General features: G+C 38.2%; 2 protein-coding genes across 2 annotated transcripts in view; both read right to left on the bottom strand.

Moving 5' to 3' along the window:
- LOC115435634 (zinc finger protein 239-like) overlaps positions 1-13,959 on the bottom strand; it is a 695,125-nt gene that overhangs the window by 422,916 nt on the left and 258,250 nt on the right. The gene's annotated exons all lie outside the window — the stretch shown is intronic.
- LOC115435612 (lamin-A) overlaps positions 1-13,959 on the bottom strand; it is a 44,994-nt gene that overhangs the window by 13,595 nt on the left and 17,440 nt on the right. The window lies entirely within an intron of this gene.

The following is a 13,959-nucleotide window of genomic DNA, read 5'->3' as shown; positions in this document are numbered from 1 at the left end:
TAGACTTTCAGAGCTTCTGCTTATTTGATAAAACATTTTTATTATGACAGACAGATTTACTGTCGTTGCCATTATGAGGTTACACTAACAAGATTTAGTTATGTAACTATTTAATGAAGTTAAATCTTGCTTAATTATAATCCTCTGCCCATTAGCCTTACATTAATGTTATTATAATTGGATATTCTGCTATTACATGGTCTGTCAGCTGCTCAGGAAAATGAAAATTAGGCATTTTTTTTCAATTAATGCTTAATATGTTGCATGGAATCAGTTGGTTATTACTTATACATCAACAAGTGTACATGTTCACTTTCAAGTAGCACCAAAAGAAAAACAAATCGTGATAACCAAATGGCAAAATGTGATGCAGATTAGATGTAATGTAATCTTGTGAGATTAAACCATTTTTAGCCAAATTAGCACTAAGTCTGTCATTGTTAAAAAAGTAACAAAGGTGAGAACTTTGCTGTGTACTGTATTGTGTGTAAGATGGTATTTGCATGTCTTTGTGATACTGTTGTTAAATAAAAACCTGTTGTCTGTTCAGTTAAAGTTTCCTGCTACAGTACATTCTGCTCTTTTTCAGTGGTGAATGCCAATACCAGGCTGAACAGAACTACTGCACCTCTTCAGCTGTTGTACTGATGAAGACTGATTGCCTCATAATAAGCTAGTATATCACAGTTAAGGCTCTGACGTAACAGCTGATGAACAGACCTGATCTTGAATGTAAATTATCTCTGCGCTACAGTATGAAGTCCTGTGGGAGTCTGGCTGAAACAGTGTCTGTAGCTCCCCCTGTGTGCTCATCCTGGCAGTGACCGCAGAACTGTGAGGGCCTGGAAGCCATCTCCCCCAGCAGATGGCCATTATTAGTGACAATGAAGACTGGGCCACCGGGCCAAATAGAATAACAGGGAGCCCATCCTCCTTGGCTGTGCATGAACCACCTATACTGCTAACAACCACCCTGCCTCCCCTCCTCCCCCTTTATCTTCTGCTGGGAATGTATTGTTTTTCCACATGCTGGTCCAAGTTGTTTTTTCCTTGACAAAACACTAAATTGGTTCCTATAGAGATGTTCAAAATGAGGCACATGCAACAGCACCAAATGTGAGCTATCTTAATTCAACACAGGATCCCCTGAGATAGAGCTTAATGGGCTCTTATACAGTCCTGAAGCTAATAGTAGTAAGTTGACATCTTGGCATCAGTTCAGTTCACATCAGCAGGCAACTGCTGCACCCGCTGCACGCCACAATAGGAGTGTTTGCTACAAAAGCCTCTGTCACTGCTGCTCAAGTCTCAACATAGAAGAAAAAATGAGGGCTAAATGGAGTGACAAGTCAAAATTCCACTCATCAAACACATTTTCAGCTTGTACATAAAACACTACACTTCTTTCAGAAAGTTTTTTACATTAATCACATTATAAAAGTACTGCAAGCTGAGAAACATCCATCAGCTAAAGCTGCAGTCAGCCAATCGGCACACTGGTATGAAAGTAATTACAAAGCTCTGAATGGGCCACGACAGTCCTTAAACAGCAGACGCAGCAGGCAAAAAGGAACCGAAATATTTACAGTGAGTCAGAAAATAATTACCCTTTGTCGTAAAAACAGGAAAATGCATTGACAAAGACACGCAAGTTTAAAACCTACTGTAATATGATGAAAAGAATATAATATGAAGTTTCACACTGGAGGTTTTAATGAACCTTCATGCACATTTGAGTGTAGATTTCTAAATTATGAGGTGTACACTAATGCATGGTTTACATGATGCATCTGAACGGCCCATAGAGCCCCAGCTGTGTGTCAAACTGACACAGACAGGAACAGGTACAGACTAATGCACTGTTAACATCCAGACACAGCAGAGACAGTAGAGGACAGCTGTAACTGCATGACTACTTTGGTGCAAACATTAACCTGCCAGGATGCTGACAAGCCTTCTGGGAGTCAGGATAGAAGTTGGTTAAGAGTGAAAAAACCTTATCTCTACTCAACCTATTGTAAAATAATTCTCTGTTCAAATAGAAATCACCATCTAATTTCTTAAAGGTAAACTACAGATGATTCATGAATGCTTATGTGCTCAGGTGAAGTCTGTTTGAGCTGATCTTTTGTTGGCATCGGCCTGATCCATGACTGAACTAATGCCTGTTACAGCAAACTGTAGTTGTTCATAGATGAAGCCAAGTGATTTCTGTGCAGAAGTTTTGAGTCACATGTTCAGTGAATATCCTCATTTTTGTGCTTAAGTTCCTCAGTGTGTCTCTTCTGCTCCTCTACTGTACCATCAATGTAGGACAGAAGCATCAGTAGTGCAAGATACCGTTAGATCAAAAACTTCAACAGACATTGGCTCTTCACTGAGTCCAAAAAACTTCACATAATCAGATGAGCATTGTTAACCTTTAAAATGACAGGCTGAGCAGCAAACTTTCTGCTTGTGTCAGACGAGAAAAGAACAAAAGAAAGAATGGGACGGTCGTGTCCAGAAATAGTCGGAAAACAGCTCCCTGATGTTTTACAGATGTAAAATATTTCCCATAAGTCATTATGTAACGGCCTCCCAGGCTGCTTATTGTTCAGGATGAAGGCAGCCCAGGGTTTGATAGATCTAACATGGCAACACACTCAAAACAACACACACATACACACTTAAAGGGTGCACACAGATGTCCTACAGTGACTGCAAACACAGTCCTGTGGTACAGAATGCGAGCACAGATTCAATCAGATTCATCCTTTTAGATCGATTCTGTGATAACACACCATCAACCTTAAGCGTACCTTAGTTTTAATGACCAGATGTTTGGACCAGGTGCGCATGCATTCCTTTCCCCCAGTAATGCCATACTTCATGCTTACAAACTTAATGGGAGCTCTACTGTAGTGCTTTTAGGGTCATAAAAGCTTTGGCCGAGGGCAGATTTTTGTCTCTATAGAGCTTTTGTAACACAGTAACTGATCTGAGAGACTGGTAGTACAAAAATGTACACATAACTCAGAGAAAATACATACAAGTCAGTGCACATGTAACACATCAACTCATTCTTCACATTCTTTAAAATACAGCCTGCAGCTCACAGTAGCATCAATCAGTGGTAGGATGTGTACATGAGACAGGCAGATCAGTAAGTAGAGCTAAATGAGACTGCTGTAAAACCTTTTAACGACTACTATCTTGCTGTGAATGCAACAGTATAAAGAGAATTTAACTGCATCTGTTTAGGTCATGTTCCCAAAAGTTGGTGTAACTATTTAGGTGTTATGGAAAAAAAAAAAAAAAAAACATTTATTGAGGCTATTTCTGTTGTTTTGGAGCTTTTTAACACACCACAGCATTGGGCATCAACGTAATATGGACTCAAATCAACTGAAAATGTCTGAGTAATGAGACAAGGAGCCTTTTCTTTGTATATAACTGAGCTGTTTTATATGTGTAAATGGATAAGGCATGTTCTGTTTACAACCTGAGCTAAACATTGCTTTAAATTTTACAGCTCAATTTTATTTATATATATATATATATATATATATTTTTTTTTTTTACAATGAAACATTTTATCAGTGTTTCAGTGCAGAGGGTGTGTAGGTGGATGTTGTGTTGGTCATTAGGACTAATGGGCGCAGTGGATCAACAGTGATTTATCACATTGTCTACATTGTGTCTTCATATTTGTGTGTGAGGAGACAGAGAGGACACAATGGGAAAGGAATAAAGGAATATGGTTGGGTATTTTCCTGGGAAATATGGTAACAATAAACTGTCAGTAATGTGTAGGGTCTCACACCAATACAGTCTAGAGATTTAATTATAAGCCAAGAAAATACAGTATTCAGTCAGCTGACATCTCTCACATGTATTCTATTAAAAACCCAATTCAAAAGATCATCTTTGTGCTGTCTCCTGCAAACTTGAATGTGAAAGTAACAATAGTTTTATCTATGTTGCAGTAAGGTAAGCAGTGATGTCTTTATGTTTTTATTTTGCCTGCTTAATCAGACTTATTCTGCAATAAAATAAATAAATATCAACTAAATGTATGAAACAGATCAAAAACTAAACTTGGAGAAAAAAAGTGTGATGCCATCTAACTAAGCATTTAAATGATAAAGATGCATCAGTTTAAGACTAGTCTAACTGCATTCATATTTTTTTTTCAACATGCAAAAATATCTTAAAAATGTTACTGTGCAACATAAAATTCATTTCTCATTCAAACCTAAAAAAAAAACAATTTACAAAAAAATCTAAGCTAAAATTTAAATATCATGTGTAAACCTGGGCAGAACAAAATTATCAGCAGTAAATAAACAAAAACAAACAAACAAAAAAAAGTGCTGTTATACCCATCCAAGCCTTAAATTCTTTTCTTTGCTCCTGGCTTCTCCCTGATCCTGTTCCTGGGTGATGCCTTCAAACCCCAGATGGTACTGGCCTGTGTATACACATATATACACACACACGTTTATTTGTGTATGTTTGAATGTGTTTTGCACTGTGTGTGGGCGTGATCGCAGTTATTTTGTGCCACCATAAAGGTACATCAGCACTCGTGTTTATCTGGATTTTAAATTCAGTCTAATGTACCGTACGTCCCTGTTCTCATATACTATTTACATAATCAGGTGTAATGTGTGTGCTGTTTAAGTCCATATGAATAATATAATGAAGGAGCCTGAGCACAAATACACACCGACTTTGTATTTACATTCAGTTCCATCAAGGCTCAGCATCGCCCACAGTCTGCACTCAGACCGCATGTGTGGACCCACTCTGCAGATTTTTGTTTTTTTTTTTTTTGAAAGAATTACACTATTAATATTTACAGTAGAACACACAGCCAGTGTCAGACTTCACAAATGTGGTGCTTCTGAGGATGGCTGCAAGCCAACAGATGAAGAAACAAGCACAAATTACTTTTGGGAAATTAGACGAATAAAGAGGAGGAAAAAAAAAACTGTGCCCGCTTCATCAAGCCGAGGGGAATCTGTTGAATGTTAAACAAAGCAAAGGGTGGTCGTAGACTGAGGAGGTCCTGAGTGTAGAGAGGGTAGTGCTATGCATGTTTTATATTCTGCAAGCAGTAAAAAAAAACAAACAAAAGAAACATTTTGGCAGAATTTATTTATTTAACTCTGGTATTTGTTTTTTATATGTTTTCTTTCCTTTGACGCACTAATATCTTAAAAATAATTATACTAACTATAAAGGTTTTTGCATGATCCGACCTTTTTCTGCCACGCAAAGCATTTTAAAGAGAAACAAAATATAGATCAGAGGCAAAGAGACAAAATGGGAGCAATTGGACGGAGCCAGTGTGAGATGGGGAAGAGGAGAAGGGATGGTGGGGTGTGTGAGATGGAAATGTGAAAAGAGACAAAAAAAGGGAAAAAAGAGAAGAGAGTGGTGGTGGTGGTGGGGGGTATAATAGAGACAAGAAATGTGAGGAGTAGGAGGAGGAATGTTGGCTTGGCTCCCAGCCTCAGCGATGACTCACAGCTATCTTTGTCCACCCCGGTAACAAGAAGCGAACCCCACCTCGTGGAGTGAAAGAGAGAAAAAAAGCACACATATGCACACCCCTCCTCCTCCCATCCCTGTTTTGCTATGCCGTTACCTTGACAACCAAGGCCCTTCTTTCCATCAGACCTGCATAGTGCACCGTTTCCACTGCACTGTAGACACACTGGAAAAATTTGTAGACTTTTTTTTTTTTTTTTAATAGCCAAAGACTGAGAGAGGCTGGATTTCCAAACCTATAATAAACACATAATTGAGATATGGTTTGTGTTTTTGTAGCCGCACAGTCAAAAAGTGCTTATTTGGTACTGTGAGCTACAATAAAAACCTAAATTTAAATACAACCCGTCTAACTGTAATTGTTAGATGGCAGCGCTCCATTTTTGTTGTACTGTGTACATAGTATGATTGTGCAATGACAATAAACATTTATCTGATCTTCATCTTAATAATCAAGGCAAAGCAAGAAATAACGCAACTTAATTCGGTTTTATAACTTATTACTGCAATACAAATGTCCTTTTGTCTTTCAGCTTTACTCTGTTAAAACAAAAGTTGAAGGCTTTGTGGTTTTACTTTACAATGGTAATTATTAAGTAATTAATCAACCCCACTGTAAATTAATCAGTGCCTGTCTCACACACACACACACACACACACACACACACACACACACACACACGCACACACACACACATATATATAGGCTATATATACACACATTAGAAGTCTGTTGCTATTTTCTGACATGCCTAAACTCAATAGTTTCATTATTTGTGTTTTGGATTAATGAGGATCACAAATGTATTTTTCTGGTTTTTCCTACTTTGCAAATCAAATCTAAACTAAAGGTCAATGTACTGTGACTGTATTCTGCCCAACACTAACAAAGGTGAAATCCTGAAAATAGGAGAACAATCTTTTACAGATAGACACAGATGAATTTTATTGACCCTCAGGAGTAAAGTCACTGCTACTTTTTGCCACTATCATGAGGTTTAAAGGGTCAGTTTTCCTAAATTAAATAACTACTACCCTTTCCAAAAGGTGATTGGCCAGTTTGGAATTTATTTATTTATACACAGTGCCTGGTGTAGGTAGTAGTTTTCAGAGGGTTCAGAGAGTTTCTTAAAACATGGCACAAACACAGGGCAAAGAGAGTCTTTTTCATTTCACATTACCTTACAGTACTCATTACAGTGACAATTCCTTTAAAAGCTCAAGCAGATTAAAAACATCCAAACCTAAAAACAACCATGAGAACAGGGAAGAGTCATTTAGTTTTTATGGTCACCGTATTAATTTTTAAATTATTTGGTTTAGACTGTGCTCACAGCGGTTTGGGTTCTGCACGTAATGGTGTGGAAAACCCTGCATATAAATATGGTGGATAGAATTATTTTGTCATGTTCATTAACAAATTACATTTTTTAAAAAATCATCTCTTTTACAGAAGCAATGTTACTGTTACAGTTAATTCACTGATAACACTTTCACTACAAAGTGAAAACAAGGAAATGTTACACTCTAGCACCATGAAAACTACTAACTATTTTCATGATTAATCTGCCAAATATTTAACCAACCGTTTGTTCAAGTGTCAGAAAATTGTGAAATTAAAATATATGTAAAAAGGTGCTTTATTCAATGGCCTTTTTAATTCAACCCCAAATATAAGATTGATCTCAAATATCCTTTATTTTCACTGTATTATTAAATTGGTATTACATTTTCAATTCATCTCTATATAAGAAAAGCTGCAACCTGCAAATTGCATCTTTGCTTGAAGAACGAAAATTGTAAAACTACACCGTGTGAATGAGTTCATCTATAAACCAACTAATCGTCACAGCTGGAGCTGTTCCTATGTGTTGACAAGGTCTGTTGGGCTGGGATTAAGAAGGAACTCTGCAATACTGAGGTGTGAAAACCTACATGGTGTGACAGCACTGGTCCATACTGTTGGATAGGATTTGTGATAAATAGATAATTGTGTGAATCTCAGCTACTGTACATGAATATTAAAGCAATTACACAAAACATTGATTTAAATAGGACATTATAATTATATGAACTTAACATCTGTGACTGCACAGACAGGCTGTGTTCAGTCATTTTCTTCAACCACTTCAGTCTTCTGTGACGTTCATAATGTAAATCTGTTGATGAGACTAAACATTTTAGTTGAAATACCTTGTTTTTGCTGTGATTGAACTGATTCACCTTTGCTAAATTGTCTCCATTTCACAGGGCATGTTGAATAACATATGCGTGCTGCATGAAAAAGAATGGTGCTGCCAGGCGTTCACACACACACGCATGCACGCACGCACACACACGGATCTGCTCTGTGCAGCTGCAGCGCAACATTTGTGGGGTGAGGGGGGCGTTTCATTCACCAAACCCACCCATTTTTTTGGCTGTCAGTGTGTTTAAACAAGTTACTCTTTCTCAGGCTGCTATCACTACAAACAAACATCACTTCTTCCATTTCCTGTGGTACAGCCTATAGAGTCTTCCAACATCCATTATAAGTAATCATTCATCCATCTAAAGCGACACATGCACACTGTCTGGCCAGCATGTGTGTGTGCACATGTGGGTGGGGTTTCCCCGATGAGTCACAGCTCAAACATTCAACAGAGGAAATAAGGGGTTCTCCCAGCCCAGCAGCCTATAGCTGGACCAAACTGTTCCTTCTGACAGAGTAATTCCTAACGCTGCTCTGCTCTGCAGGGAAAAGGTGAGTCAGAGGAAGGCCGTCAATAATAGGGTAAACAGCAGGACCCAGAAATAGACCTGGCATCTGGACCGGGTACAATACAGGACTGTGTTAAAGGCCATGACAAATGAAACACTGCACATGTGTATAATTCATGGCTTAAATGTGAGGAATCGCTCCTTTCCTCTGTTCTGTTGTTAGTCATTTAATATTTGTGGAAGTTGGACTACTGCTTGGACAAGATGAGTCACGTTAACTCCTGCATCAGTTTTGTATCAGTTTACAATGGACTCAACTGCACAATCTGGAAATCTGTACAATAAAAGATCCAACAGACAAAAGAAAAAAAGATTTGAATCGATAAATTACTACAACACAACTGTATGTGTGCATTTGTTACTCTAATGAAAAAAGAACATTGTTTATATCTATAAGCATGAGGCGAAGTCCAAACCTTTGACAAAATTAACAACTACATAAAACAGAAATAAAACATTTGAAATGAAAATGGATAAGCACATGTTCATTGTATTTGGTGACTCAGAAAAGTCTAAGGCTGCTCTCATGAATGACCATTTTCCTGAAATAGTTAATATGTAACTGTGGCCATGAACATGGCAGTAACATTGAATCTCTGTACCTTTTTATGCTGGGGCTACTATAAAATGTAAATTTCTTCCATGATAAGTCACGCATCTGCCTTACCACTCATCTATACAATGTAAAACACATCAATGTATGCAAAGAACAAAGCATCAGAAACAGAGATTTCAGGTTTCATGCTTTGCATGAGCTACTATCACAGGTTTACAGTGTGTGTTATAATTTCCACTGATGAATCAACACATGAACATTAAATACTAATATGAATCTGATGACAGTTGATGTCAGGGTGTTTGCTTTAGTTTAGAGAGAACTGTCACTTGCTGTTACATTTGATAAGCCACACCCACATGGTCCCATTGAAATTAAACAAATTAGGTTAGAAGGGAGAAGGTTTTTTGAGCTATATTTTTTATTATGTACCCATACTTGAATTACTGTAGTTGTCTAATAATTACCATCTTATACGAGCATCACTCAGCGATTCCAGGGTCAACTTTTAATCTTACCACTCATTAAATTCCACATATAAAAAGATAATATTTGTCACACACCTATGCACATTAGATTACTTATTACCCCGCCCCCAAAGGGGAGGCAAGGGGTATTGTTTTTGGTTCTGTTACTTCGTTTCATTGTTAACACACTAGCAGCAAAACTATTGGTTGAATTCATACCAAATTGGGTTTATAGATTACCAGTGACCCAGAATAGATGTGATTACATTTTGGGAAAAGTAGGTCAAAATTAAAATTTTTAAATAATATTTAAAATCTTTTTTCCTCTCCCATTTACTTATAATGGCTGAAATTTCAAGTCTATAAAAACATCAGTTTTGTTTCAATTTACTTAAAACTTGGCACATAAAGGCAATTGATATGCTGACATCAGTACACGTATAGATATGATGCATCAGCTGGATCGATGCCAAAATAAGCTACTATACATGTGAGGGGCGGGGTTTGTTGTGCCTGGCACCACTTATTTGTATCATATTTTAGATCATGGTTGTGAGAAAGGTTGCATATATTATTGTTGAAGGCCCAGAGTAATGTTAATATACTTCATAACATATAAGAGAGGTGGATGGGATATTTTGGTTGAGACGTAACCATCCAATGCATCTGAACCAGAAGACGTTAGAAGTATGAATATATTCCCATATTAAATGAATAAACCTGATATGCATTAACATGAGGTGTTTCAGATTGTAGAGTCTGCCATGCAGTTATGCCATCAGCACACTAGATGGACATGTTGTGAATACAGTGTGGATGAGATTAGGGCTGGCCCCAAACATTTACATAAATAAAAATAATCAGCTGGTGTTAAAAGCACAGACTGACAATCCAAATACCGTGGTTACCGAGAGCTGGATGTGCTTTCCAAAGTGTGCTGTGCAACACTAGCACAAAGTGAAACAGGAGAGTAAACACAGCAGGCGGGCACATGACTACTTCCTGTGTCTCCTCTGGGATGACGAGCACAATAGCATGGATTGTTGACGACCATGCGTTTGTGATAAATCGTCAAAAGGTCGTAGCAAAGTGGAGCCTCTGCCAGGGGGCCACCCATCCACAGCCATATGTGGCAGATGGGAACAACAGTTCTTAGTGTTTTCCAGTCCCTGAGCAGAGCAAATGTGGCCCATGGTGGATTTCTGACGAGACAACCACAGTGTGTGTGTGTGTGTGTGTGTGTGTGTGTGTGTGTGTGTGTGTGTGTGGAGGGGTCTTCCACTATGTCAAGCTCCTGGTTTTGTTTGAGCTGTCAACGACACAGACCTTCTCAAATAAGATTAATTCACTGTATTGTCTTTGTCCCATTCAGTGTGCTTTGTGAATACTGGTCCTAAAGCAAATAACTAAAAACGGACGTCCCGTCTGGTAGAAAACCTGCAATAGTGGCTACAGGCAAATAAAACCGCCTTTGTTCCTCCGTCCACGATTAGTTGATGATTCATCTGAGTATGAGTCAGATGATGGCTGCCTGGTCTTTGTGCTCACATTATGAGTTGCTTTTTTCTGGTACCAATCAGATAATCTGCACACATAAAAAGTGACAGGGGGACACAGAGGTAGGCCTTTCATTTTCTAGTGTAGTTAACAGGTGAAAGTATACATGGACTCAAATCCACATAATAAATGTTAGCGGTAAGTTGAGATAAGAGCTGTTGGAGTTAATGGTTACTGTGCTGCTGCTGCTGCTGAGACTCAACAAACATAAAGACAGTTCCAAGTGAACTAGAGTAAAACACCCTGATGAGCCCTAAGGGACTAAAAACTGTCTGTTCTTCACGACTGGTTCAACCACATTACCTTAACACTTAGCTTTAACTGCACAAGAACTGATGCCTTTTTGATGCACAGGAAAAACTTGTTGGCAGAGAAGATTTGTGCCAAAATGTTCAGACTCTGGCATAAACAGACAAATGTACATTAAAATTTATTGTTGATTCTCATGTTAACAGCCTTAATCTGTAGCCTAAGGCTGTATGTAGTAGGAAGTAGTTTCAGGCTACGTTTACATGTAGCCGGGTATCTGGCAAAGTGGAGATTTTTCTCTGCATTTGTGTCTGTCGTTTACAGGACAACGATTGCCCTGCCCACCTAAAATGATGGTTTCTAAAAACTCCAGCCAAAGTGGAGATTTTGGCAAATCTCTGTTTTTGCATTTGTGTGTAAACAGAGGGAAATGGAGATCTCGGATGGACGTCATATTTTTCGACAGGAATGCATTTGCACCACATGTTGGTTAATTGTATTAGATCGTCTCACCACACTGCCACCTACAGGCCTGGCATGCTCTTGACAGGGTAGATATATGGGACTGTGTAAAACGAAGATTTTTCTGAAAGGTCACGCATGCGCAAGTTTGTTTTTTTTTTTTAAATAGAGAGGGGGAAATATCTGTTTTTCAAAATGGCAGACTATTTGTAAATGTAGCCTCAGAGTCCTAATGTCCCCCAGGTCAACAGTACCCCATTTAAAGGTTACATCTGAGCCATACTTGAGCTGATGAAGCCAAAGGTCTATGCTATTACCATGTTAAATACAGAATATAGAAGATGTGTTTTGCATGCATTTTGGCTTTTCACTGACAGTATCACAACCATATAACTAAAAGAAGAATGTAAAATTGTTCATTCTAAGGCCCAGTTTACACAACAACACTCTCGGGTGAAAACGACAAAATATTTTAGCAGATGTGCCTTTTGTTTAGATGGCAACAGCGTTTTTTTGGGTTGAAAACACAAAAAAGTGAAACCACCTTCCAGAGTGGAAATCTTAAAAATGCTCCACTTTCGTATTACAGTCTAAAGGGGTGAAAATGCAAAACTGCAAGCGCAAAAAACATTTTCTCGTTGCGTAGAGTTTACATCACAGGCACGCACCAGTAGAGGAAACAACATGTTGAATTATTTCCCTGCAATGGACCTTCAAGTTGCTGTAGCCGCTATAATTTACATCCAAGAGTCGTTTCAGCAATTGTGACGAATCTCTACAGAGAATAGTGTTCCGTTTCCTGTTTTGTGATTGTATTCCGCACTAGGAGAGAACAGGAAGAGAAGAAAAGTTCTACGCAGGCGCTTGGTCTTGGTGGTGGTGATTCCACCTAGCCACCTGGCCTGCATACTACATCGATAAATGGGTGCTTCTATGAAACTGGTCCCTAAAAACATGGCATGGGGGCTAGAAATTCAAACCAGATGTAGACTAATGTTATGAAGCAAGTTTTTGGGTCTATTTAAAAAAAATACTTACTGAGATAAAAGAGACACTATTTTTCCAGATAAAACATGTTTTTATATAATTTTACTTTATGTTTAATACAAAAATTTGTAATGTAACACGGTCAAAAGGACACGGAAATTGCACACTACTATTTTTTTTATATCTCTTTATTCTCTCATAGGTATGTTTTAGGAATTGAACTAATTATATAAGGCAGAGTGTTTCACAAAAATGACTGCTGTTGCAAAATCATTTGCGATTTATATGTGTTTAACTCAGCAGGTTCTGCATATAACACAAGTGGACACAATGGGTTACATGCAAAACCTGGAATGAGACTGCCAATTCATGAAAAATCCACACGTTTGGATTAGAAAAACCACTAGGATCATCAAATTTAACAGTGTCTTTATTTATAGTGCTATATAAGACCATTTCAAGCCATGTTTTCAGATCAAATGCACAGACACCTAGGTAGTTCTTAATGTCCCAATTTTGGTCCTATTTTTGGCCCCAATATTTGATTAAAAAATTCCTTAATTTTGGGATGGCTCAAAACAAGAGTATAATTTCTTTTGCATTTATCTGAAGTCATCATTAGGTACATCCTGGGAGGAAATATTTCTAAATTTCTGTTTTATTATTGGGTCTAAAAAGCTGGCAAAGTGGTAGGTATCAAAATATACCCAGTTTCATAGAAGCACCCACAAAGGAAATTTCACACACTTTTGCGTGTCTGACTGCATGCAGATTTTTCCCCCAAAATGCACGTCTAAACACGGAATTAAAAGTGAGAATGCAACGTCAGTTTTCCTTTTTTGTTTCAGATCGTTACCGTCTAAACATAGCCTAATATTTGAATTACCAAGAAAACAGACGTATGAATCTACATCCTCCTTTCTTCACTGAGATGCAGTGCTTTTCCAGCTGCACTACTTTACAAAGACAGTGGCATTAGTGTTACCTTAAAGCAAAACAAAACCCATGTGGAGTTTATGAGACTGTGGCGAGCTTTCTTTAGCTTGCGATAAGTTATGAAGGGAAAAAGGAGACTTTATACTTGGAGTTTGATCAAGTTGTGGTTGGGGTATAAGGCTGCAGACTGGATGCTCTCACGCAAAGCCAAACTGGACTGGCACAAGATCCACTTATACAGGAAACAAAACAGAGCTCAGTGATGAGTCACAGCAGAGAAAGAGAAAATCAGTGCAAGATTTAGCATTTGCTCTGCATGGAGATGAGTGTCAGGTGACTTGTAAAAGTGCAAAAAAACAATGCTTTCCTGTAATTGTCCAAGGTCTGTGGTACTTGGTGTACTCTGCTTCATGGCAAACCCACGTGACAACAACCAAAACACACAAC

Source organism: Sphaeramia orbicularis, chromosome 16 (genome assembly GCF_902148855.1).
Source record: "Sphaeramia orbicularis chromosome 16, fSphaOr1.1, whole genome shotgun sequence".
NCBI lineage: Eukaryota > Metazoa > Chordata > Actinopteri > Kurtiformes > Apogonidae > Sphaeramia > Sphaeramia orbicularis.
Note: the sequence above shows the minus strand (reverse complement) of the source record. Positions and strands in the feature narration are given on the sequence as shown.